The sequence below is a fragment of the Saimiri boliviensis genome, chromosome 21 (genome assembly GCF_048565385.1).
Source record: "Saimiri boliviensis isolate mSaiBol1 chromosome 21, mSaiBol1.pri, whole genome shotgun sequence".
In the NCBI taxonomy this organism is placed as follows: domain Eukaryota; kingdom Metazoa; phylum Chordata; class Mammalia; order Primates; family Cebidae; genus Saimiri; species Saimiri boliviensis.
The window spans coordinates 23,980,467-23,992,772 of record NC_133469.1 but is presented as its reverse complement, the minus strand read 5'-3'; positions in this window follow the sequence as shown (position 1 = coordinate 23,992,772).

The window sequence follows — 12,306 nt, the reverse complement described above, 5'->3', positions numbered from 1 at the left end:
ACTGAAATAGGACCCTTACATTGCACAATACACAAAACCAGCAAAAAATGAATTAAGGACCTAAACTCAATCTTGAAACTGCAAAGGTCCTATCAGAAAACATAGGTTGGGTGTATATTTTAGGAAACCTGTATCTACACACATGGGCTGCAAAAGGTAAAAAATAATCATAACACTAAAGGGAAAACCAGGGAACTACACCCACAGACAATGCAATGGCTTGGCTGTGTGTGCGTGTGTGTGTGTGTGTGTGTGTTTTGTGGATGAGGAGGTTTGGATTAAAAAATTACTGCTAACATGTAAATATAAACAATGACACTAGTGACACTTTAGAACTTCTATGGGGGAAGGAAACGATGAAACAATGCATCCTAAAGACTGGGAGAGAATTATAAAAAATCCTACCTCTGAAAGAGGTTGTTATCTAACAGCTACAATAAACTGACACTACTGAGTGAAAAACCACAAAAATAACAACAAATACCCAAGCTAAGAGGATCTGAATAGACATGTGTGTAAAGAAGACAGGAAACTGAAATGGACGCACAGGTAACAGCTTCTGAATATGACTAATCTTCACAAAAATGTGAGTCAAAACCATACTCAGGTACCATATAATTCCACTTAGAATGAATATTACAAAAGACAAAAATCGAAGTTGTTGAAGGCAATGGCTGGTGTAGACTTGCAGAAAGGAAAACTCTCGTACCCTCTTTGTGGGAATGTAAATTAGAATACATGCTATGCAAAACCGTTGGAGGCTCCTTATGAAAGTAAAAGGTCAAAGTACAACTGCCACTTCAGGTAGCAATCCCACCACTGGGTACACACTTAGAGAAAACGAAATCCCTGTGTTGAAGAGGTGTCTGCCTCCCCATGTGTCTTGAAGCACTAGTCACAATAGCCAAGATATGGAATCAATCGACCTGTCCATCCACAGATGAAGGGATAAAGAAACTGCAGTATATATACACGATGGAACACACTTCAGTCATATCACTTCAGGAAATCACATGATCTTAAGTCATGTGGAGAAACCTGAAGACAATTAGGTGAAATGAGCCTGCTAGAGAGAGACCCACACTGTGTGACATTGGGCAAATGGAATCCAAAAAACTGTCTCCTAGAGGCAGAACTTTCAAGAGGGGTTACTAGAGGCTGGAGAAAGGAGGGGGCATGGGCAGGGCTTAGTAATGGGTACAGAGTGACACTCAGAGGAGAGGAATCCACTGTGGTGTTCTATTCCACAGCAGGGTGAACACGGTCAACAATGTCTAAGGGAATTTTTCAAAATCATCTGGAAAGGATGGTTCTGAATGTCCTCTCCACAGAGAAACAGTAACCATGGAAGGTCACAGACATGCCAGATACTGTGATTTGATCATGACACTGTGTATACATATATCAAAATGTCCCTTACACTCTCTGGTTATAGACATATACTCTACAGCAATGAAACTGCCATCAAATGTTGGTAGTACTCATTCTAACTGGAGTGAGACAGAACCTGAGTGTGGTTTTCATTTACGTTTTTGTGTGCAGTAGCCACGTGGAGAATCTTCTACCTGTACATCAACCTCATGTTTTCAGGTCCTCTGTCCAGTTTTACGCATCAAATTAAAAACAAATTCACAAGAACTTGGCAAATATAACTAATCATATACACATACACAAAATCAAAACCACCACTCAGATTCCATCTCACTCTAGATGGAATGCATACCACACAAAAAAAAGTTGAAACATATTAAAAGACAAAAAATGATGGCATAGATTTCCACAGAGGGGGAACTTGTCTTCGCAATTCGTGGGAACATAAGCTAGTATCCACACTAAAGAAACCACTTGGAGGTTCCTCCGGACCTTACAACTACAACTATCATTTCATCCAGCAATTCTACTACTAGGCACATATACAGAGTACATGAAATCAAGCCACGGAAGAGATCATCTGCGTTCCCAGGTGGAATCCAGCTCTATGCAGAATAGCCAAGATAAGAAATCAGCCTACCTGTCCATCTGCAGATGAAGGGATAAAGAAACTGTCCCATGCGTAGACACTGGAATCCTCTTCAACCAGAAAAATGCAATGAAATCCCATCATGGGAGCTAATGGTTGCACCTGGAGGACATGATGGTAAATGAAATGAGCCAGGCAGAGACAGACAACCTTTGCATCCTCTCACTCATGCAGAAGCTGAGAAACTTTACCTGAAAGACCTAGAAGGCATAATCATGGTTACTAGAGGTTAGGGGGAAGTAGGGGAATGGGCAGGAATTGGAAATGGGTACAAAGTTCCACACAGATGAGAGGAAGAAAATCCTGTTCTTCTATTCCACAGCAGGGTGACCAGGGTTAACAGTATCATTGCATCTTTAAAACAGCCTGAAGAAGGGTATGGAAGCTTCTTGCCACAAAAGAATAAACAATGGTATGAAATAACAGAGACCCTAAATACCCTGATTTCATCATTCTACAATCTATGTAAAGACCAAAACATTGCACTCTACCCTCTCATTGTATTCCTTTACTATTTGTCAAATTTGTTTAAATAAATATAAATACGGGATGCTAAAATTCACATGGGACCATGAAACACCCTGAATTTCTTCCAGAGCAATCCTAAGACATCCAGACTACATCAGATGCATCTCATCCACTGATTTCAAATTTCATGGAAAAACTGGGGACCTGCTTCCATACATAACAGTGGAACACAAGAGTGGACCCAAAAGTAAACCCACACACCAAAAACCATCTGATCCTCAACAGAATCCACAATAAGCAAGGGGGAAAGGATGCCCTATTCAATCAATGGTGCTGGGATAAGTGGCTAGCCATGGGCAAAAGAGTCACACTGGGCTCCTACCTCTACCAGACACAAAAACTCCAGATGAATAAAATATTTAAATGGAAGACCTCAAACTATTAAAATCCTTCAAGAGAACATACAAAACACCTTTCTCCACATAGGCTTTAGCGAAGAATCTATTTGGCTATGTCCCCAAAGGAAATCACAACAAAAATTGACAAGTCAGGCTCAATACTCTAAAGAGCTGCTACCCAGCAAAATAAATTGGCAACAGAGTAAACACACAGCCTACAGAGTGGGAGAACATGTGCCCAAACTGCATCTGACCAAGGTCTAATATCCAGAAACTTCAAGGACCTTATGCCAATCATTCAGCCAAAATCAACAAAAAATCCCATTAATATATGGGCAAGGGATGAGAACACTTACTTCTCAAAGGACAATGTGCAAGTGACCAACAATGAGGAAAGAATGCTCAAACTCACTCAACAACAGAGAAATGCTAATCAAAAGCAGGTCGAGACACCACCCACACCACCCAGAATGGCGATGACTATGCAGACAAACAGAACAGATACTGATGAGGCAGCTGAGGAACGGAAATGCTGATATGGTCTTGGTGGGGAGGCAAACTAGTACAGACACTGTGGAAAGCAGTTTGGAGATTTCTCAAGGAACTAAGAACTACCATCCAACCCAGCAATCCCACTCCTGAGGATCTACCCAAAGAAAATATATCCTTCTATCCAAAAGACACAGGCACTTGTATGTTCACAGCAACATCATTCACAATGGCAAAGAAATGGAAATCAACCTAGGTGCCGTATATACCATAAAACACTACACAACCACACACACACACACACACACAAATCACTTTTTTTTTTTTTTTTTTGAGACGGAGTTTCCCTCTTGTTACCCAGGCTGGAGTGCAATGGCGCGATCTCGGCTCACCGCAACCTCCGCCTCCTGGGTTCAGGCAATTCTCCTGCCTCAGCCTCCTGAGTAGCTGGGATTACAGGCACGCGCCACCATGCCCAGCTAATTTTTTGTATTTTTGGTAGAGACGGGGTTTCACCATGTTGACCAGGATGGTCTCGATCTCTTGACCTCATGATCCACCCGCCTCGGCCTCCCAAAGTGCTGAGATTACAGGCTTGAGCCACCGCGCCCGGCCACAAAAATCACTTTTTTGGCAGCAACATGGATGGAGCTACAGGTCATTATCCTAAGTGAACTAAGGCTAGAACAGAAATCCAAATGCCACACATTCTCACTTATAAGTGGGAACTAAGCTACGAATGTACCTGATCATAAAGAAGGGAACACCACCACCACCAGACCAAACAGAATATGCAAATGGGAGGGAGGGGGTGTTGCATCCTGAAGACACATCTTGTGCATCCTCTGGGTCACGGGGTGGTTGGGACCCCCAAGCCTCAGTATCATACAATCAACAGATGTAACTAACCTGTGTGTTTACCCTTTAATCTATAATTAAAGTAGAAATTATTACACACACACACACATACACACACAAAGAAGCTTAAGAGCTACATAAACAAGCAAACAAACAAACAAAATATATATATATATATATATATATATGTATATATATATGAAAAACCTATAGTTATCTAAACAATCCCTTACTGGCAACACACAGAAAGACTAACTTACGGATGAAATGAGAAAGCCAAAAACAGCCCAAAATTTCATATGGTGCATGCATTTTTCAAGAGAACACCAAATATCACAACGGTGAAGAGAAAAGTCTGTTGTGTAACTGTCTTTGAGTAAAATGAATTTCTATCTGCAAAACATTGAAAAGGGGCCTCACGTTACACAAGACACAAAAATCAATGTAAAGTACGTTAAAGATCTCCAACCAAACCCGAAAACGCACCATTCCTAGAAGAAAACATAGGGTGAGCGTTGACTTCAGGGAAACTTGGATCTATGCACACAGATCGCCAAGGGAAAGAAAACAAAAGGGCGAAGCAGGAGAAGAAAACCCACGGACGACGCCATCTTTTTCCCTTTTTTGTGATGCGACACCAAAACCACCACATACACATGCGAAGGTAAACATGCGGGACTATAGAAACCTTTAGGCTTCATTCCCGGGAATGAAACCAATGAACTGCAAGAGATTTCCTACAGACTTGGAGACAGATTTGAAAAACTGTGACTCTGAGCGCGGTTGTCATCTCACATGTCCAAGAAACTAGTATCACTGTGTTCGGGGGGGAAAGAAAAGACAAAACAAAAACAACAACAACAAAAAAAAAACAACAAAAAACCGCACAACACTCATGCTGAAGCTGAAACTGGGCAAAGGCCCTTAACAGACATTTCTGAAACGATGACACGAATTGACCAACGAGTCAAAAAGAAGTTGCTCAGCTTTATCATTTCTCCCACAAAGGTAAGTCCAAACCGCAGATCCTCTGGGATCCTGGAGAATGTGAATTCTGACTCAGTAGGTCTGGAGTGAGCCTGCGATTCTGCATTTCTAAAAGGTTCCTCCCCACCCACATCCACATACGTGTATTAATCACCAAGTTAATACGAATGGTCAAAAATAAAAGGGGAAGCCATTAGGAGACAACCTCCGTCTTCCTCCTCCACCGCACAGGTTAAAGGATGGTCCCGGCATCTTGATCCTCCAGGTCGCCGACACCATCTCCAAAACTCATGCCAGGAATGTCCTTCCCTCTTCTCCTTCCTTCAGGCCATAATGGGTGTCTGTTTTTTCCAGCATCTTTCTCCCAACCTGTCCTGATTCAGCCACCCTCTGTATCTGCCTCCCTGGGACAAACGGTCAAACTCACCTGCGCCCCGAGCAGAAGCTACAGCAGCTGCCACGTAGACTGTCCCCAGCAGAGCTCAGCGATGGGCACCAGGTTTACACCACCAGTGGGCAGTGGTGCTGCTATTGCATCCCATGGGGATGGAGTGGTTGTCCAGACACAGACAGACAATCACACAGACAGACAAATGCACACGCTGAAATTTAACCAAGACAGAATTACGGACACATGGGGGAACGGAGGCCACGATTGCAGAAACGAGTGCCTCAATAATTAGAGAACTGGAGCCATCTCTGCCATGGCCAGGATTCCTCTCTCCTTCACCTTCCTCAGTCATCAGCTAGATTCCATTAGGGTGTACGCAAAGGATGCTGGGGCCTGCTACTCACTCCCAAAAAACAGCAGCAAGCATTTTCCTGGGCAGAAAAAAAATGCTCACAAGGATGGGGTTAGATTTAGCCATAAACCAGATTGTGTGGCAGGAGGGAGTTACTACTTTGGCTGGTACCAGCAGGCCATCCCCCTTTGATCACTCAGAAATTGGGGGAGCTAATCTGGGAAAAGGCACCAACGCCCGTTCATCAGTGTCTCAGTCCTATGGGGTCATGTGTCTGTGTGAGGTCTCAGCAGCTGCCTCTCTCAATGTCTCCCCAGGAGACAGCAGGGTGAACCCTGGGGCAGGAAGAGGGGACGCTGATTTGCATAAAGAACTTTTTTATTCTGTTGGTTCTGGGGAGACATGAAAAGGCTCTGAGGAAAACAAACCCCAGCTGAGGAGCCTGAAGACACTTAGCCTTCGTGAGTGTCCCCATCACGGCCTGGATGATGCTTCTCCTCCGACTACTTGCTTATGGCTCAGGTCAGGGGAAGGGACTCTATCCTTGCCGGAACCACATAAAACAGCGTCCAGGTTACTCTCATCCTTATGATAACAACTGTGTCTCTCCTGTTTGTTTTAGGGGTGGATTCTCAGACTGCGGTGGATTCTCAGACTGTGGATTCTCAGGCTCCTGGTGACCCAGGAGCCATTGTACTCAGTGTCCCCTGGAGGGACAGTCACACTCATTTGTGGCCTGAGCTCTGGCTCAGTCTCTACTAGTCACTACCCGAGCTGGTACCAGCAGACTCCAGGCCAGGCTCCACGAATGCTCATCTACAGCACAAACACTCACCCTTCTGGGGTCCCTGATCGCTTCTCTGGCACCATCCTTGGGAACAAAGCTGCCTTCACCATCACAGGGGCTCAGGCAGATGATGAATCTGATTATTACTGTATGCTATACATGGGTAGTGGCATTTCCAACATCTGAGGAAGTGCAACTAAAACCTCTTTATATACTCAGAACAGTTCAGCCCTTAGAGTCAGGAGGGAAATGGAGAGGGAAATGGTCAACGCCGTGAGTGAGGTGTCCCCCTGCCCCAATCTCTTATGCAGGGGTTCACTGCCAAGTGCCTAATCCAGTCTCTCCAGATGTGTCCACCTCCCCAGTGTGACTCTTCATGGCTGTGCTTCCTCTCTCCCTCTCTACTTAGAATAATATGGAGGCAGAATTATCTACAAAATATATAAGCTTACAGTGAGTTACAGAGGCCCCAGTGCTCCAGCAAGACACTTCTTATTCAAAGAAAATTAACAGGTACATACTCATTCATTAATTTGACCATGGAGGCTGACTTAATATTTTATTTATCAGTGAAGTGGAAGCATTTTCAGGGGGCTTGTTAAAAAATGCAATTCTCGGTTGGGTGCAGTGGCTCACACTTGTAATCCCAGCACTTTGGGAGGCTGAGGCGAGTGGATCACGAGGTCAGGAAATGGAGACCATCCTGGCCAACATGGTGAAACCCCATCTCTACTAAACATTAAAAAATTAGCTGGACGTGGTGGCGCACATCTCTAATCTCAGCTACTTGAGAGGCTGAGGCAGGAGAATCCCTTGAACCGGGGAGTCAAGAGGTTGCAGTGAGCTGAGATCGCGCCACTGTACTCCAGCCTGAAGTCAGAGTGAGACTCTGTCTCAAAAAAAAAAAAAAAGCAATTCTCCAACCTAAACCTATTAAGTCAGAAACGTGTGCTGGTGCCAGATAGGCAGTATTTAACAAGCTGTACATGAGATTTTTATTAACGTTAATGTTTGGGAAGAACCTACTTTTATTATTATAAAATTATTCCTAGGGATCTCTGTTTAAAACAATCTCAGGTAATATTCCATGATCTACTCTCCTAAATTCCCATTCAAACCCCGCCCCCATCAAATACTCAGAAACAGATTTAACATCTCAAGCCATAGCAAAAATTATAACTTGTTTTATGCAGAGTTGGGAGGAATTTTTAAAAGCATACATTCTTAGGTGCCAGGTGTGGTGACTCATGCCTATAATCCCAATACTTTGGGAGGCTAAGACAAGAGGATTGCTTGAAGCCAGGAGTTTGAGACCAGTGTCTTCCACATAGCAAGACTCTATCACCATGAAAGAAATAAAAAAAGATATAAGTACCTTTAGGAATTTCAAAAACCTGTTACCTTAAGGTATATTTAGTGGTGCATATGAATATCTATTATTGAAAACCATCCCATGGAGGACTAGCTTCCAGAATCCCTTCTCCCTCCCACTGAGCTCACCTACCTATGGCTCTGGCTTTCAGGGTCTTTGTAGGACACAGGGCTCAGCCTTTCCCATCCTCCACCTCTTACCACAGATTGGTCCACAGGATCACGGTTCCACTGAGATCCTCTCAGCATAGATATGTACTTGTTCTGAACAGTTTCTCTTAACATAATGCTGGCAAGACGGGAAGGACTGAGGGGTGATGGGGCCTTGGAGCCGCCCTAAGATGGCAGTGACCTCACTGCTGAGCTTTGCTGGGCCAGACTCAGCCTCCTACCCTCCTCCCTTCCTCTGACATTTTCTCCTGGCAACCAGGGGTCCAGGAGCTTCCTCCAGTCAATCTGGACGTTGGGGTCACCTCAGAGAACCTCTCAATAAGACAGAGGAGGTGCTTCAGGGGATCTAACACAAGTAAAGGCAGATTTTAAGACTGTCAATTCACAGAAAACCCTGTGAAAAGAAACAAACCAGCCCTACTTGTGTCTGTACACCTCAGGACTGTTTTCCTGATCTCCTGGCTGTGTCAAGATTGCAAATATGCGGTTTATTATCCAGATAAAGAGAAACCCATGACAGTTTGTGAAGACAAAGACAACAACTACCCTATCTACTTGTCACACAATTAAGACACTGGCCTTAGATCTGTCAGTGCCCTGAAACATTCTAGAAGAAGACCTGAGTGGCAGAGCAAAACTCCATCACACACACACACACACACACACACACACACACACACACCCCTTCTTACTTATCAATCCTGGTTCAAAGCAAGCAGACGGATGAAAATAAATATAAGAACATAAATCAATGGAAATTGAGACCAGGCACAGTGGCTCACACCTATAATCCGAGCACTTTGGGAGGCCAAGGTGGGTGGATCACTTAAGGTCAGGAGTTCGAGACCAGTCTGGCCAACGTGGTGAAACCCTGTCTCTACTAAAAATACAAAAATTAGCTGGATGTGGTGGTGCATGCCTGTAATCCCAGCTACTTAGGAGGCTGAGGCAAGAGAATTGCTTGAACTTGGGAGGCAGAGGTTGCAGTGAGCCAAGATTGTGCCACTGCACTCCAGCTTGGAGGACAGAGTGAGACTGCATCTCAAAAAGAAAACTGAAAGCAGAAAAGATTGGAAAAATTAAACTAAAAGGTAGCTCTAAAAGAGCAATAAAATTGACAAACTTCTAGGATGACTGACAAAGGGAAAAAGAGTGAAGAAAAAATTAATAGGAGTTATCAGTACAGATCATGCAGACATCAAGAAGATAAGGAAATACTACAAACAGCTGTACAAACATAATTTAACATCTGAGATGAAATGGACCAATTCCTCAAAACAAAACAAAACAAAACAAAACAAACTACCACTTCCCATCTATTATAAAATAGATAATCCAATTATATAACCATTAAAGACATTGGATTTGTAGTTAAATAATTCTTGAAATAGAAATCTCCAGCTCCAGATGGTTTCACTGGATAATTCTACCAATTGCTCAGATAATTAACACCAATTCTAATAATCTCTTCCAGAGAACAGAAAACAAATTACTTCCAAATTTATTTTAAAGTTAAGAAAAATAGTACATGCTGGGCGTGGTGGCACACACCTGTAATCCCAGCAGTTTGGGAGGCCGAGGTGGGCAGACCGCTTGAGTTGAGGAGACCAACCTGGGCAACATGGTGAAATAATGTCTGTACAAAAAATACAAAAATCATCCAGGCATGGTGGCATGCACTTGTAGTCCCAGCTACTTGAGAAGCTAAAGTGGGAAGATTGCTTAGAGCTAGGAGGCAGAGGCTTCAGTGAGCTGAGATCATGCCTCCATTCTCCATACTGGTGACAGAGTGAGACTCTGTCTAAAACAAAAAGAAGAAGAAATAAGAAGAAGGAGGAGGAGGAGGAGGAGGAAAAGGAAAACAATACAAAGAAAGAAAACTACAGACCATCATGAGTCATGAATATATGTGTAAAAATTCTTAGTCAGATAATATAAATGGAATTCAGCAATACATAAAAAGTATTATACACCATTACTAAGTGCAGTTTATCCCAGGAATGTAAGCCTGGTTCCGTGTTCAAATATCAATCAATCAATGTGGTTCACCATATTAACAAGCTAAGTAAGAAAAATCACGAGATTATCAATTGAATTCTGCAGAAAAGACATTTGACAAAGTCCAACACCCATTGACGATAAAAGCTATCAGAAAACTTAGAGAGGAATGTCTTCAACTGAATAAAAAATATCTCCAAAAACCCCTGTGGCTATCATTCTATTTAATAAAGACTGAATGGTTTGTCTCTAAGATCAACAACAAGACACTCATCACCACTATTCAACAAAACACGGCAAGTTCCAGCCAGAGCAATAAGGAATAAGAAATAAAAGGTACAACAGCCAAGATTTAGAATCAACCTATGAACAGACAAATGGATAAAGAAAATGTGTTACATATACACGATGAAGTACTATTCAGCTACAAAAAAAGAATGAAATCTAGTCATTTGCAGCAACATGGATGAAACTGGAGAACATTGTTAAGTGAAATAAGGCAGGCATGGAAAGACAAACTTCACATGTTCTCACTCATATGCAGGAGCTAAAACTTTAAATAAGTGAACTCACGGAGAGTAGAATGGTGGTTACCAGAGGTTGGGAAGAGTAGTAGCATTGGGGTTGGGGGGAGTGGGAATGGTTAATGGGTACAAAAATGTAGTTAGAATGAATAAGATCTAGTATTTGGTAGTGCGACACAGTGACCACAGTCAATAATAGTTTATTGTACATTGAAAAATAACTAAAAGAGTGTAACTGAAATGTTTGTAACACAAATGATAAATGCTTGAGGTGATGATGGATATCCCATTTACTCTGATGTAATTATTACACATTGAGTGCCTATATCAACATAAATATATGGACCCCATAAATATATACATCTTCTATGTTCTCATAAAAATTAAAAATAATTAAATTTTAAAAATAATTAAAAGGCATACCAATCAGAAAAGTGGAAAAAATTGTCCCTATTTACAGATGACATGATTGACTACATGAAAAGTCCAACAAACAACTCCTAAAAGTATTAAGTGAATTTAGCAAGGTTGCAGAGTACATCAACATATAAAAATTAATTGTATTTCTATATGCTAGCAATAACATGTGGACACTGAAATTAAAATATAATACTATTTGTAATTGCTCCACAAAAATACTTTGGTTTGAATCTGACAATACAGGTGCAGAACTTATATGATGAAAACTAGACAGTGCTAATGGAAGACATCAAAGAAGATAGAAATAAATGGAGAGGCACAGCATGTTCATGGATTAGAAGACTCCATTGTAAGGACACCAGTTTTCCCCAAATGGGACACAGTTTTAACATTATTGCTATCAAAATCCAGGCAAGTTTGTTGTTGTTGTAGATGCAGACAAGCTTATATTAACATTTGTTTGGAAACATACACACCCTAGAAATACCCAGAAAGTTTTGAAACAGTTCCACTGGATCTTTCACTGTCTTTGTAGTTTTATCTTTTATAGAATGCCACTGAGGCAGGGCACAGTGACTCACACCTGCAATCACGGCACTTTGAGAGGCCGAGGTTTTCGCAGTTTTGAATAAAGCTGCTATGAACATTCATGTGTAGGTTTTTGTGTGTATATAAGTTTTTAACTAATTTTGGTATATACCTAGGAGTGAAATGGCTGGGCCATATGGTAAGAATATGTTTAGCTTCGGCCGGGCGCGGTGGCTCAAGCCTGTAATCCCAGCACTTTGGGAGGCCGAGGCGGGTGGATCACGAGGTCAAGAGATCAAGACCATCCTGGTCAACGTGGTGAAACCTCGTCTCTACTAAAAATACAAAAAGTTAGCTGGGCATGGTGGTGCGTGCCTGTAATCCCAGCTACTCAGGAGGCTGAGACAGGAGAATTGCCTGAACCCAGGAGGCGGAGGTTGCAGTGAGCCGAGATCGCGCCATTGCACTCCAGCCTGGGTAACAAGAGCGAAACTCCGCCTCAAAAAAAAAAAAAAAAAAAAAAAAAAGAATATGTTTAGCTTCG